This window comes from Larimichthys crocea, chromosome XIX (genome assembly GCF_000972845.2).
Source record: "Larimichthys crocea isolate SSNF chromosome XIX, L_crocea_2.0, whole genome shotgun sequence".
NCBI lineage: Eukaryota > Metazoa > Chordata > Actinopteri > Sciaenidae > Larimichthys > Larimichthys crocea.
This window is the reverse complement of record NC_040029.1, coordinates 1,854,245-1,869,316: the sequence shown is the minus strand read 5'-3', so window position 1 is coordinate 1,869,316 and position 15,072 is coordinate 1,854,245. Positions and strand designations below refer to the sequence as shown.

The 15,072-nt window shown below is 44.5% G+C and overlaps 1 protein-coding gene across 3 annotated transcripts in view; it reads right to left on the bottom strand.

Moving 5' to 3' along the window:
* LOC104926400 (beta-1,3-galactosyltransferase 1) overlaps positions 1-15,072 on the bottom strand; it is a 93,537-nt gene that overhangs the window by 62,099 nt on the left and 16,366 nt on the right. For 2 of the 3 annotated variants that reach the window (XM_019257444.2, XM_019257443.2), the window contains exon 2: positions 13,506-13,612. The exons of the other annotated variant lie outside the window; for it this stretch is intronic. The gene's annotated coding sequence lies outside the window, so the exon portion shown is untranslated. The remainder of the gene's footprint in view (positions 1-13,505; positions 13,613-15,072) is intronic. 3 annotated transcript variants of the gene reach the window in all.

Sequence of the window (15,072 nt, the reverse complement as noted above, 5' to 3'; positions counted from 1 at the left end):
CAATATGGAGATGGCAGAGTAATATATTGCGATGAGTCAGGTGTGCTGTCATGCTGATTTGAGCACGTTCTAAATGTCTAGTTGACCAATCAGATTGCTTGGTCGGAAATACTTGTTGTATAAGATATTAAATCTATCCTTTTACAACCGTACTATCTGTGCTGTCCTATTATTTAGCTTTCGTCTGGCTCATACTTGGATTTCTCTTCTTTATAGGTCAATACTCGTATTTACAGCTATAAAATGAATACAGATAAAACATTTTTCAGCCTTGAAAGCCTGTCAATGTTTGAGTGAAAAAGGTCTCTGTAGGAATCGCTCTGTAAACAAACTCAATAGTGGGGTGACAATTGGAACAGCAGGAAACACACTTCTCTTCCGAACTGACACTTCAGCACACACTTTTTCTTCTTCTTCTTCCCCCTCTTTCATTCATGAATCCTTTGATTGCGCTGCAAGTATAACCAGTTTATCTCCTAAATTTCCCAACCCTCTATCTGCCTCTCTCTCTCTCTCTTCCTCCCTCTCTCTGCATACACTGTGAAAATCGATGATAGTGACAGAACGTGGGAGGCAGATGCTGCCAGAGCGGTGTCATCCAGAGTCGCTGATGTCACCTCCACTGTACCCTTCACCGGGAACGCTGCCAAAGTGCGACTTTTTACCGCTGATTCAGCCGGCACTCAGCCTAGCAGCCATGGTGATGTGCACCTCTAAGTGTCACTAACTGGCATGGATGAGTGTTGGTCATGGCAGGCCACTGCCACATGCCTGTTGCCATCACACACACAGCAGAGGTCTCGAAGGAGAGAGAGAGTAGGGGGGAAAGAAGGCAGGAAACAGGAGCATAGGAGACAAAGAGGAGGCATAGAGAGAGATGGTGGTATGTTTTAAAGAAAGAATAAGTGTGAGGGCAGAGCAGGAGCAAAGCTCCAGAGAGACAGAGAGTAAGAACGCACAACGCAAGGTGAGAAAGTGAGAAGCAGAGTGGGAAGCAGAGAGAAAGGCGAACGAGTGAAGTCGGGCTGACTCATTCCCTGAGGCTCATCTCAAAATGCTCTTTCGTCTTCTTCCCTCTGTCTGCCGAGTCCACAGTAAGAGTGCATTGAAAAAACGCGCCGTCTTCCACAGGAGAAACAAATAATGGATTCACAAAGAGCTGCCTCTTCCTAGTCGAGGTACAGGCCTGGACATTCGCGTCTCTGAAGCAGCTTTGAGCTGAGCACTGACGGCGGACTCGCGGAGGTTGCTTAGAATTCATAAAGCCGTTGCTAGTGGCGCTACAGTACTGTACTGCACATCACAATACCCAACTTTCATGTTACAGGATTAGGAGGGATCACTTTTCTGGATCAATAGGATTAGAGCTGTCGATAACCCCTCTGCGATGAATGAATCACAACCTATGGAGAAAACAAGGGGGATGTACAAATAAAAAAGTCTGTTGCGGAGTCGAAGAACAGCCTCTCGGCTAGTACTTTGCGCACCAAAACAAACAGTCACTCCAAACCGGAATAATCTGTACTCGGAAGAAGACAAAAATCAAACCGCCCGCGGGGTGGCATTACCAGGAGCACTCTGGAAAAGAAAGAAAAGAAAGCTCTGATTGTTCCAGGAGCCCATACAGAAAAATCACTCACTGTAATTGGCCTGCCTTTTCTTCTTCTTTTCTACCTCTGGAGAGGGGGATGCTTGAATTTGTTGCGTAAAGAGAGCCTGTCTTCTAGACCTGCACAATAATTGTCTGCCCATACTCCAGTCAATACCGAGCATCAAATCCACTTTGAGATGCTTTCGCCCCCTTTATGCCCGCTAAGGCCGAGAGTGCTCCAAACGTACAGCCGGCGCTTTTATTTTCCTGTACATGATGTAATGCTTCCTGTTTCGACCTACGAATCGCGTACGCGTCCCTCACGCGGCTCTTGACCAGGTGTGTGTTTGCTCACGTTTGATTCGTGTGCGTGAGCGTCTGACTCGGTGAGCGCCGCTCCTGCATCGGCTCCCCTCGCTCTCAACGGTGCCAGACGGATCCTCGGGAAATAGCCAGGGAGAAAATTAAGAACAACAGCTGTCAGATCAGTGAGAGAGGAAGTGAGCGGGAGGAGATGAAGAAGGAGGAGGAGGAGGAGGAGGAGGAAAAAAAAAAAAAGAACCCCTGTGAATTCACACAGCCGCGCCTCGCCCAGGTAAAGCCGGATTGACATTCAGCGAACAGCTTATTAGGAAATTTCATGGGAGTCGTGAAGTGATTATCCTGAACCTGTCAGCTGCAAACAGCATGTCAAAATGCCACCCAGGCATTTCCCCCTCCAGGTGGTTGATGCGCTGCTAGAATGAAAACTAAACATGTGTTTATGAGACTGATGGCTGATGAGGGGACTGAAGATGGGGGTGTCGGGTGGTGTGTGTGTGTGTGTGTGTGTGGAGCACAGAAGGAGGCCAAATAATCCACGCGCAAACACACATGAAAGATGAACTCTTCCTCTGATGCACGAGAACGATTGTGGGCGCTCGAGTGTGAATGATTCTTCTTTTTTTTCTCTGTTGTCTGTGTGTCTGTAAGCTGATTTGATGCGCACGGAGCAGCTAATAAAGGGTGTGAATGGATGAAAGTGTGCCGTCCTGTCTCTCCTCCCCCCTTCGTACTGTCACTCGGAGCCGTTTGATCGTCACAAATCATCCGTCATGGATTTCAAACAACACGCACACGTCATGTATAACGCGCTTTCACGCGCAGAGGTAGTTCAAAGCGCTTTGCATACGGCGTGTCACAGTCACATGGGGCTCATTTGTCCCACTGATTGGCTGCTGAGAGTCAAAGGCGCCAGGTGCTAATAAATTCTCCTCCACGTTACAAATCACTCCTCCAGCGCGACCTGCGCCGTGACACAAATGATATTTTATCTTCACTATAAATGTCACAAACAAATCACGTCACAGAGACCAAGCTGTTTCTACCCAATCACGCGGCGGTCCTTTAGGAACGGACACACCGCTTCCCAATGAAAAAAAAAGTGAACTAACAGCTAGAACAAATCCTGTACAAAGAGTGTACGACACAACAACAACACAACCGACTCGTTAAACACACAAGTTTCATAACGAGCTGGAAATATTTTGAAATTTCAGGTAAAAGTTTCACTTTCAAGCCAAATAAATGATAATAAAATGATGGTGGATAGTAGCCAGGAGACAGTTCAAAAAGTTAGAGTCGTAGTATTTTGTAAAGCAGCTCATTAAAACTAAAAAAAATCAATGTTGAGAACTGGTTGATTATTTTGGGGGGGAAGGTGAGCAGACTAAAAAAAGTTTGTGAGTTAACGAAGAAATAACCAGTGACGGTATAATGAACCTAATAGAAATACACAGCTGCACTGTCAGAGTCTTCGTCTTCCACAGCACGTCCGTCTCCGTGTGTGAAAGCAGCTCTGTCCATTTTATTTTGGGAAATTAACTATGGTATGATTTTATTTCGATTTTGCATCTCGGAGCTGCATTCTGAATGAAGACTAGTCTTAGTCTTAGTCTTAGAGTAAGATGTGAGAGAGCCTGGAGAGGAACACTCGACTCTGCTTGGCTGTGATGTTGCTACAGGTGGTGGTAACAGCGAGACTGATAGGTGCCAAAGACCTCTCGTAGCAGAGGTGCCAGCCCAGCTAGAGGACAGGTACCCACACATGGACTCTCTCCACGGGACATGAATGTGCTTTTAGTGAGTGTCAAAGCTCCACCAGCCTCTGTGTCTGTCTGACAGTAGCTTTTCACGGCTGGTTAGCTCTGACTACCAGAGTCCCCCTGACCCCCACACGTCACACACTGCAGAGCCACGAGACCCCTGCAGCGGTCGCTCCCTCACACCTCGGTGGGCGTGCTTTTGAGGGCCGCAGGGCTCGGCTGAACACAAAGCAAACCGTCCATGTGACAAAGGCAGGGAACACACACACGGCTTATCAACGGCAGAGTCACCATCCAATAAAACATGCTGGTGTTTGAGTTAGACAATTAGACACACCCTCTGGAACGAGGAGTGAGACGCTTGTCTGCTTTACCTTCTGTTACAGACAGATACTGTGACTTTTACTGCAACTTGAATGTACCTGACAAGGTTATGTTTATGTTTGTTATTTCTGTATGATTTATTCATTTAAAGAGATTTCCTGCAAGTCTTCAGGGAACTTTAAGGGTTTCACGTCTGTACACGTTTTCACTCATGGCTCTCTCTGTCTTTGAAGCTTTGATGTAAAGCTAATTAGACATAGTTAGTGACTGCAGTATGAACATTTTTCCTGACTCACTGACAGAATGCAGAAAGCTAGTCAAGTGTGCAGTGAGAGGTTCCTGCAAGCAGCGAAGAAAGAGAGGGAGAATGACGCAGAGGTAATAGACCGTCCTCTGGTTGTTGTGTTGCTGTGTTATTAGGAACTTCAAAGACATTATTCCATATTCATGATGCAGAATTTCACATTGTCTTTTCACTTTCACACAAGTGTTGCTTGAGAGGAGTCATGCTGTCAAAACTACATTTAAAAAAAATCTAAGTTGATAGGTGGTTTTCTGCCCAGAGCAGGCTGGAGTTGATGACCATGAATACAAACGTTTTTGAAATATAAACAACATGATGCGAGTATGAATTACCACTGCGTTTACAGCGTGAGTACAACCTCCCTGCTCCTGAGCTGGTAAAGTGACAGAGTTATCTAATTCATGCATGAAGCTCTGATCATGTCTGAGTTGAGTGTTGAATTAAATATTCTGTTTATTTAAGGCTGACCAAGAGAAGCCTGAAGTCAGCGTTGGGATTATTTGGCGTGCAAACTTTGGACATACTAAGTGAAGTCATTAAGATGATGATGTTTCGTGCTTTGTACAACTATGGTTACTAATTCTATTTCAAGATTTATCTCATGACATCATTGAGAGGCAGATTCAGATCGGTCAGTGAAGGATGGAACATTTGACTTCTTAGATTATGTTCAGTAGCATAAAACTTTAAAGTTAAAGAGTGACTTCACAGCAGGCTGAAGAGCAGCGTTTCACCTCTGATCAGCATCACTGTTGATCACCTCTTTTAACCACACTGATGTCCTGCTGCTATCACTGCAGCAGAGTGAGACTTTTCAGGAAGGCTTGAGTTACTCTTTAAGCAGCCATTACTCCAAATGCAGAACACTGCACAGAGGTGGAAGATGCCAGGATATATTAAAGAATATTGGCGAACAAGACTAAGAGTCTACGGCCACGCTAGTGTGAGCATGCTAACATGGTCCAATGCGAGGTTCAGAAAACCCAAAGATCCAATAAACCAGAAGGTCCAGAAAACCCCAAGGTCCAGAAAACCCCAAGATCCAACAAACCCAAAGGTCCAGAAAACCCCAAGGTCCAGAAAACCCAAAGGTCCAATAAACCCGAAGGTCCAGAAAACCCAAAGGTCCAGAAAACCAAAAGATCCAACAAACCCAAAGGTCCAGAAAACCCAAAGGTCCAATAAACCCGAAGGTCCAGAAAACCCAAAGGTCCAGAAAACCCGAAGGTCCAGAAAACCCGAAGATACTCAAATTACTATGTAAATATGATTAGTCTGTGATACTGAAGCTGAAACAGCAGAGATTAAGCTTGTTTTTGCTTGAAGAGTGACTCATACCAGTCAGTTTATCAGTTATTAAAATGTGTTCTGACAATTGACTAGTTACTTAATCAACTAACTGAGTTGCAGTAACTTTAATTGGTGGAAGAAGATATTCAGCTTTAGTACCAATACAGTGTTAAATTGTTCAATTACAATTAAAAGCACTCAAAAAAAATCCACCATCAGCCAGCCTTTACCTTCAGTGTTTCCATCCCCGGAGCTGCACCACTAGCACGGCTAAAACCTGGTATTAACTTGATTAACAGCGGGAGTGAAAGATTAAAAGTGTTGCTACTCTTGTTGCACGTATAATTACAACATCTAAAAGAGGGTTAGGGTTCGCAGATGTAACTCCTGCAGAGCAGCAGAGGCCAATCAGTGGATGAGAATGTGGAGCAACTCATAGGAAATGTGTGAAATCTTGTGTGGAGTTGCCAGCTCTTCCATATTAATTACATTAGGGTTTCATATCCTCAGGATTCAGAGTGCCTTGAGATTTTCTTTCATGTTTGTTGTGGCCCTCGACTCCAAAGAGCATATTTGTTCTCCGAGTGTGATTTTTCAAATCATTTAGTTGCTTTTACTTATTGAGTTAGCGCATAACAAAGTGTGTTTCCAGCTGTGCCGCGCCGCTCGGAAACGACACTTGAAGAGGACTTTCTTCCTCTGCGCTGATTCAACAGCAGGTTTTTTCACGGGTCATCGGGTTCAACGTGGAGTCGCGCTCGACTTCGGCGCCACCGACACAAAGTAAGATGGACGCAGGGAAAGTGAAAATATGGCGTTTCTTCATGGATCAAGTTTAAGGTCTGCTGCGTGTCCCTTGGGTTTTCAATTAAAGACAACAACTCAACACGGCTGACTTGAAGCCAAGCGTTGTTTCACACTTTCAACGTTAAGATGTATGTCGGCTGTATGCTAACTTAGATCTAACATTAGTGTTTGTGTTCAAACAGGCACTTTGGCTTTATTCTCCATATCTGCACTTATTATTTACTGATATCGGCTTGTTTACATTACTTACCTAATCCTTGATGGCAGTATTATAATTTATGAAGCAGAAAATGCTCCGTTATCCTCAGGAAATCCTCTCCGTAACCTTTATCATCCTCGAACGTATTCACCCAGCGGCCACTGCACATTTCTCATTCTGATTCAACTCTTCTTTTTAGCTTCCACCTCTCCAACGCTGATTGGATCCTGGCGGAAATGCAGTGCCGAGTGTATTAATTCTTCAAATACGCGATGCGAGCCATGACATATGGCAACAAAGAACAACACCAAACAGGCTGCTGTCGATTGGCATTGCGCAATAAGCTGCAGAACACAATCCGGATGGAAGTGTATGGGGGATGATTGGAGAGAGAAAAGCAGATATGAAAGGCGGAGTGATTGTTTATGTCGTGTGTGTGTGTGTGTGTGTTTGTGTGAGGTGCTTTTGTATGCATGGCTGGACGGTGGCTGAGGGGACTGATTAGCAGCTACATCTTGTGCCAAGCTACTTCTTAGCTGTACTGATTTCACCCAGCTATCTGTATTCATTTATGCATGGAGCAACTGTGGAGGATGAGTGGTGTGCAAAACAGAATATTCTTCTTCTTCACAGGGTCTCTATATCTCTCTCAGTATTCAGCACTCACCACTGATATCTCTTCTGTCTCCATAGTATTCATTCTTTCTGCTGCTGCACTTCAATATTGTGAAAAAAAAAAACAACACATTTAGACATTTTGTCTTCCTTTTGTATCGGATTCTGGACTAAAGCACTACATTGTTGGTTTGGATTTATATGCTACCATACAGCCACCCACTGTTTAGGAACAGCCTTGCTGTGAATAATAACTAAATGACTGTGAGAGGGAGCAGAGCATCTCGGAGTGAAAGCAAACTGCTGTGTATTATACATCATCATCGGGCTTTCAGCTCCATTCGCTCAATGACATGGCTCGTCTTTGAGGCTGGCTTTGGAAAAAGGTGCATGTCTGAACACACCTTCAGAGGTGATCCGCTGGTAGGACTGGTAGGTTGAGTGGAAAAGTCTGAGCGAGTCTCACTGGTTGGTTAAACCCTGAAACTCCATCCAGGAGAAGGGATGAAAGTATCAGGGGCACAGCTACAATGCCTACATTTTCTCTTGGAACATGGAAGTCAGGAACATGCCACTAAGGGCGCACTGAGGCAGGATCAGGCATTGCGACAAATCGCTGGAGAGTTGTCTGGCAGTGTGTGGTGGTGAGAGGGGTTGAATATAACCGCTGTGAAACAAACAGGAAATAACGTTTTTTGGCTTGAGCTCCCTCACTCTCATTCACTGGAAGTCTCTCGACCAGTGCTCCCTCTCTCTCTCCCTCTCTCTCTCCCTCTCTCTCCATCCATTGAACACAAACCAAATTAAACTTCTTAGTGTCACTACTTTAGTCCATGAATCCACCTGCACTGAGAGGTCGGATCTAGGGCTGCAACTCATGATTATTTTGGTTGTTGACCAAGCACCTATCGATTATTTTTTTGATTAGTTGATTAGTCACGATTATTTCTACTAAAATATAAGAAAACAGAAAAATGCATCATTTCAGAAGCTGAAGTCTGTGCATCATGTTTTTATCAGTGTAATACCTAATATTAATTGAGTGAGCACACTATATACTATTCACCGTGACACAAGTCTTTTAAAATAAGAGTCCCTTCAAAATAAGAGCCCATTAAAAAGGCAATGATGACACAGCTTGTTGTATTAATACTGAATTTGCTGAGCTGTCAATAATAATCTATGGGGGGGGTGGAGCCAGAGTCAAGCACACTCAAAATTTCTTTAGAAATGTTTCTAGTTATTAGTTATAAGATACATTTCGCAACGACATAATTGATTACTTTAACTAATCGTTGTCCTAGTTGGATCCAAGTCAAATTCTCCACTTGAATGTAAATACCTGCGTTTTCGCAGTGTTATCTGTTTTAAAGGTGTGTTTATGTGTTGATCACTGTAAATGTGTACCACGTCAGAGTTGGAGTTTGTGGAGTTAATGGGGTCAGAGGATGGTTGGTGTTAACAGAATGTTCAGCGTCTGTGGCGGTTGTTCCCACACAGTCGCAATCACTTTGGCCGCTAGCGTTGTCGTTAGCAGGCGACTTCATGCGTGCACTTAGAAATGTACATATAAATATTTAAAGCTCATTATTACAGTTCTGTTCACACAATGTTAATGTTAATTATTACATTCTTCCTCGGCCTGAGGACTAAAACCATGTTCTGACGCCTCCAAAATGATGTGTTTAAATTAATATCAGAAAATGAGACGATTAGTCAACGAGGAAAATCTTTGGTCGGGGGGGCCGTCCTATTAAATGGATTAACAGATTGAGATTTCAACCAATATTACAATTAAAATATGATTATTCAAACCTAATGACACCACAAAAAAGATATGATTGTACCAAGTATAATGACAAACGTATCTTCTATGTACATGAACAGAAAGAGGTTCAAGGAGGTTGATGTGTTCCCAGAAAAGTAGGCTCAGATTTATTTCTTGCAACTCTGTCTGCCACTTGTCTGTCTTTACACTCGACAACTAACAAGCTACAGGCTCGCAAAGTGGCTGAAGTGGACGCAAGGTCGTCATCTCGAAAAACCGCTCTGCTGATGTTGTTTTTAGCTCATGTGACGACAGCTGATGTCTGCCCAGGTTCATTGTGGCAGCCCACAAATAGAAAAACCCCATGAAGTCAGTCAGGTGGAGCTGCTCTCCTCTGCACTGATGGCTGTGGAGCTATTGTGCTGCTGCCCATATATCCTGCACTAACGCAGCAATAATGGCGCTTGGCACAAACCTTAATGCTCGCTAACATAGGAAGCATTAGCAGCTGAATGTGTCGCCGAGCGCGGGTTTGAAAAAATGAACATGTGAAGCTATGCAAACTCAGCATAACAGGACGGGAATGCAGCAGCAGCTACAGGCCCGATGGCAACATGTCGGCAACTTTTCAAACTCACACCGGCAAATATATTGCAAAGATATTACCGTCATAATTAGCATTTCACTCCTGGTGATTTGGAGCGAGTATTTAATAAAATAAAAGATTTCATCAAAACACCTGCAGGCGAGAGAGACTCCAGAATGAAACATTACTCCTCATAATCAACATACCTGATCAATATTCATCGTGCCGCAGAGATCTGGCACTCATATTTGTGTCTGAAAACAAAAAGGGGAAATGAAAGTCCCTCCGGTCCACGTCGACATATAACCCACACCTCGACTCCTGGCTCCACGGAAGCGAGTAATGCTGCAGTATTAATTCACCATCCGGCCTCGGCGGAGCAGCAGCGTGGAAAAATGTGTGCGGTTCAGAGAGGTAAGCCAAGTGTCCCATCGCTCTCTCATTAACCGACGAAATAATGACGACAGTAATGACACAGACTGTACAACTGAACTGAACGGACACAGACGGGCGGCCAATTAAAGGAAACACCTGAATAAATGAGCACAGGAACAACAGACAGACGTCCATTCAATTTTCTCCATACTAGACTATGTTATTAGTTTCATATTATTGTAAACTGAACATCTGTGGGGGTTTGTTGTGAAGAATTAAGGTCCAGAACTTGTGAATAACACTTTCTCATTATTGTAAAAAAAAAAATTGTTAGAGTAGCTCCGACCACGTCCAAGCCACAGCTTTCTGGTTTATACTTGAGAACAGCTGTTAACGCTCTCTATGGAAAGACTGGAGATCCATGCTGAAGTGAGGAGATGGGGACCAGAATGCAGAGCTGGATCTTAGCCCGGGGAGTGGGTAAGATGCTACTAAGCATGGATACTGTCTGTTCTCATGGGGAATATAAGATGGAGGCACTAACGGTGCTAACCAGGCTACAGAGGGAGTATGGAGAGTGTAGCGTCACAGAGACGTGGCTGGTTGAACTCGCTGAGGACTCGCCGGTAACTCTGGACAGCTTTCAACTTGTGAAGTGAAGCCGAAGCAGAAGTGCCAAAAAAAAAGAAAAAAAAGAATTGCAGTTCCTCAAACATCCACTTGAGGCTGGCTCCAGAAGTGAGTCAGTCTCCATAAGTCCCCATGTTAAAATGTCCAACTTCACAGCAGAAATAAACATGTTTACAGCCTGGTACAAAAAACAGTTTTGGTCTCTCTGTAGCTAATTTCCCTGTTCATGACAACTGTACTGAGGGTGAATTTATATACAACTCACCTCCAAATGATATTAAGACTTAAAGTTATGCAGAATTAACAGTATGGCCACTTTGATTGACAGGTGGGTGCCACGTCTTTGCTGATTTTTATACTAGTAAAAACACGTCCTGCAACCTTTACTTATTTTCATTGTTGAATGAATCCGTTCAATTTTGGCTCTTCTACAAGATCAGAAAGTACCAGTCACTCATAGTCTTCCACAAAGGGCTCAGTGTGCTGTCAAACAGAGGCAGAATAATCGCGTCATGAACTGGAACCACTGGGTGGATTTTTGCCATTTTCGCTCTGACTTCACAGGCGGATTATAACTACAATTTCCCATTAATTTTCTGCCAATCAACAAAGTGAATAATCGACTTCATGCTCCGACTCAAAGCGACTTCGTTACGGCCTTCAAAGCCTGAAACACCTACGATGTGATCAATAAGCACTTTGTACCGCGGAGCTGAAATATACATTCAAACAACAGACAGCGGATTCACACGGAGCAGCCAATTTACTCAACAAAGGGGTCTACGGTTCCTCTTTGACAGGAGCCGACGGAGTGAATCAGTAAAGTGTGTGTGTGCAGCGTGTAGGACAGTGGATGTCACGTACAGTGTGAGCTCTTAGCAGAAAATCAGTAGCCTGTCCTCGGACTAACAAAAGCCTCCTGCAGCATAATGAATGCTGGATTTCACATGATTGTGCTTTATCGATAACTCTCTGTTATTGACGACCATTGAGCGGTCTGCCTGTAATAAATGGAACTCCCGGGCTCTGCTGTTTTATTCATCTGTAAAATGATGTTTAGCACACAATGCCTAAATGATGCACCGCCGGCTTCCTGCACACCCACAGGGAGGTATCGTAAGCAACGGCGTTAACAGTCGTCTGCTTTGTGTTCATAACTGAACACAATAAGACGCTGGCTTCAAACTCTGCATCCAAATGGAGCCACAAACAGCACACGGGCCATTAAAGAGCGACGGCTCCTCCCTGGCACGCCGGCATCTTTTGATTTATTATCGGGCTAAACTCCTCACTGTACGACGTAGCAGCCGTGCTGATGTATCCCTGGAGACGCATTGCAATAAAATGAACTGCCATTGTTTTCTTGCAGAACTGTACAAATTGCCTCATCAAAGCCACAACATGGGTCCTCCACCTCTAGCCATTAATCAGTGGGAGAGGCGTCGGCGCCGTGAAATGTCTTTGCATTTTCTCAAGCTGAGGAGCGCATCGGGCTGACAAGTGTTGTTGTTCCCTGGTCTTACTCGAGGAGACAGGAAGAAGAGCGAGTGGTGTTGTCGAGGCCAGACATCTGAATTTACTCCCTCTCCACACCGTTTCATTCAAATCATATGGATTGAGTTGCGGCCAGTGCGACTTTGCTGGTGTTAATCCTTAACCTGTGAGTCAAAGACAAAGACGCCGAGCTCGGTGTCTCCTATTAGACACGTCGTCGTTTCAATTTACACTGCCATTAGAAATCTTGCTGCTGCCTTCACCCTAAATATGGAACAGATCCATAAATGAACGACACCACTTTGGGAATAAATTAAATGTGCCGCGAGCTGAATTCTAATGGCTGTGTTGACCTTTAGTAACAAAGTTCCATTGACATTCACTTTTCAAAGAGGAGCGAGAGGAAAGAGGGCCTTCTGTAATTTCCACTTCCAGCCCAACTGTTCTTTTCATAATTTCCACCCTCGCGTTCACAGTTTTTCACTTCTAATTGGGATGAGAGAGTTGTGAGGACGAGACACTTGAATTTCATTAAGTAACCAAAGATGGATTTAATTCCACGCGCCCATGTGCAGCATGATTGCGCTTCCTTTTGCCCACGCATGTGTGAGATTTTGAACTCTAATTGTGTGTGTGTGTGTGTGTGATTGGACCAGACCAAGCTCTTCAGTGTACTACTGGAATCTCACAGTGTTACACAGTATGCAGCAACTTCGATTAGTTCAACTCAATAAAAAGCAAACCGAGCATGTGTTTCCACTGCAGCACAGAGGCTTTGTACAAAGTGTGACTTATGCAAAAAAGCCTGTGACACAACAGGATTGGAGCTCCACAGCTCTTATGCAACACAGCAAAACAAACAAGTTATCCCCGTGAGTCCGAGCCTGCGTGGCCACTTAACCTGAAAACACAACACTGAGGCAGGCAACAAATGAAACTTTGTTTACTGCTGAGTAATGCACACACTATTAGGGATGGGAAAGTTAGCCTATCCTGATTGTCCAGAAGCAGACAATCTATCAGATGAGCTGACCGGTGATACTCATGTGTCATATTTTTTCAGGTCCTGCATCATTTTTGGCTTCTCTGACACCTGCAGCGAGTGGTACGAGTTGGCAAGAGGCTCTGATGCCTGAGATAACGCGAGGAGTGACCTCAAGTCAAGGCCAGGATGTTGATGTGTTGATCATTTTCTCTTGCATGATAACTGGGAATATTTTAAGAAATATTTGATGTGATTAATGGCATTCAGGATCTATTATTAAATACTGCATATATTATACAGTCTGTGCTCAAAACAAAGCTCACAGTGAATTAATCTTTATCTGAACTTCAAAAACTTTTCTTTGGAAAGCAAAAAACAGCACTACTACTACTACAACTCACCACTAATCTGTATCTGTACAGGCACTTAGTGCTTCTCGAACAGTAGCTTTACCTTTCGTAATCCAGCCAGTGTGCTGCTGTCGACTCACAGGAACGTCCAGCCTGGGAGCCGTGTGGTTTGAAGGTGGGTCCATGGAGCGGAGGATGGAGAATCTGAGTCTGCAAAACAGGTGAGCTATGAATTACGGCTTGTTGTCAGGGGTTGGCAGAGTAATCGAATCGAAATCTAAAGCTAATCAACGATAAGTCTCAGGACGCCGTCGTCCACCGGTGAGTAGAGGCACCGGTTTTGTGTGTGCGTGCTTTAAGCGGCCCGATGGCTGCAGTCCCAGAGTGACTGTTGGAGACTCTGCAGTGATTTACACCAACTTCCAGCAGCTTCATGACCAATAAATGAAACGACGATAAAACTGATCAAGTGCAACAACAACCACTTCACTCTGCTTAAGTTACTTTTACACAAATCAAACCACCGACTGTTCTGAATGCATCAGAGTCAGTGGTCAAAGCCTGGAATGATGTGCACACATTGTTTGAGCCACCGTAAGCAGAGGTTGCAGTTCAGTTCTTGCTTCAACGTGGGCGGACTGAAAAGTTATTCAATGTATTCCATGCTTTCTTACATCTGATGCTGCTAAAGAGTTTTGAACCATCAAATGCTCCGTTTGATTCCAACCAAGGGGAACACGGTCGAGGCAAACTCTGTTTTCAAACTGGCTTCATCCCCTCTGCAGAAATACCCCAAAAAAAATTCTCCGTGAACCTCAGCCTCTAAATCCTGGCTGTCGATCCAGCCACAATCCCCTTCACAGCGAGAGCTTTGCACATAAAAGAGCTGCTTCTCACCCATTCACTAAATATAAACTGTGAAGTCTCACAGTGTGGGCCTGAGCAGTCATGTCCAGGCTTGATTGCCGTCCGTATCTCATAATTACTGCGTTGGACTTGTTGCCCCGCTGAGCGAGGCTCATCTTCCAGTGGGGCTGTTGTCGGCTCACCTCAATCAGCCGGTGGGCGGCGGGAAATCAGCCAGGGAGAGGGAGAATAATTCCAGTTTGCATGCGTGCGTCTCACACCTCAGTAAACACGGAGGAATGTAAATGCTCTGGCGTGGTTGCAACAGATGGTGACCTCGCCAAACTAGTGGAGGGATGGAGGCGAGGCATTGCGTTACACAGGTGGTGGTGGTGGAGGACGAAAGCAAACGCGCTTAGTTGCTTGAGCGTGAGGTTTCCTCGAGTGACGCGGCTGTATCCACGAACACGACTGTCAAATAATGTGTCTAAGCAATTTGATTAAAATGTCACGTTAGTCCAAAAAAAAAAACGGAGCTTCAAAATGAAATCCTTGAAAAGAAGCGACGCCGACGCCTTCGAGATGAACTCAACAATGCCGTTGGATGGAAACCAATACGGTGACAAACATTAGCCGCACTAATCTGGAGCTTTTTATTGCTTCTGAGAGTTGCAGTGTAAAGAGTATTATGAAGGCATCCCCCGGAGATTTAAGCAGTAATCTGCTCTGACAAGCACAGTGTCATTGATTATTAAAGGCCCAATCTATAATCCAAAAGTGCACAGAGGGGACTCTTTACTGCTGCGAGGCTTCTGTAAGCATTC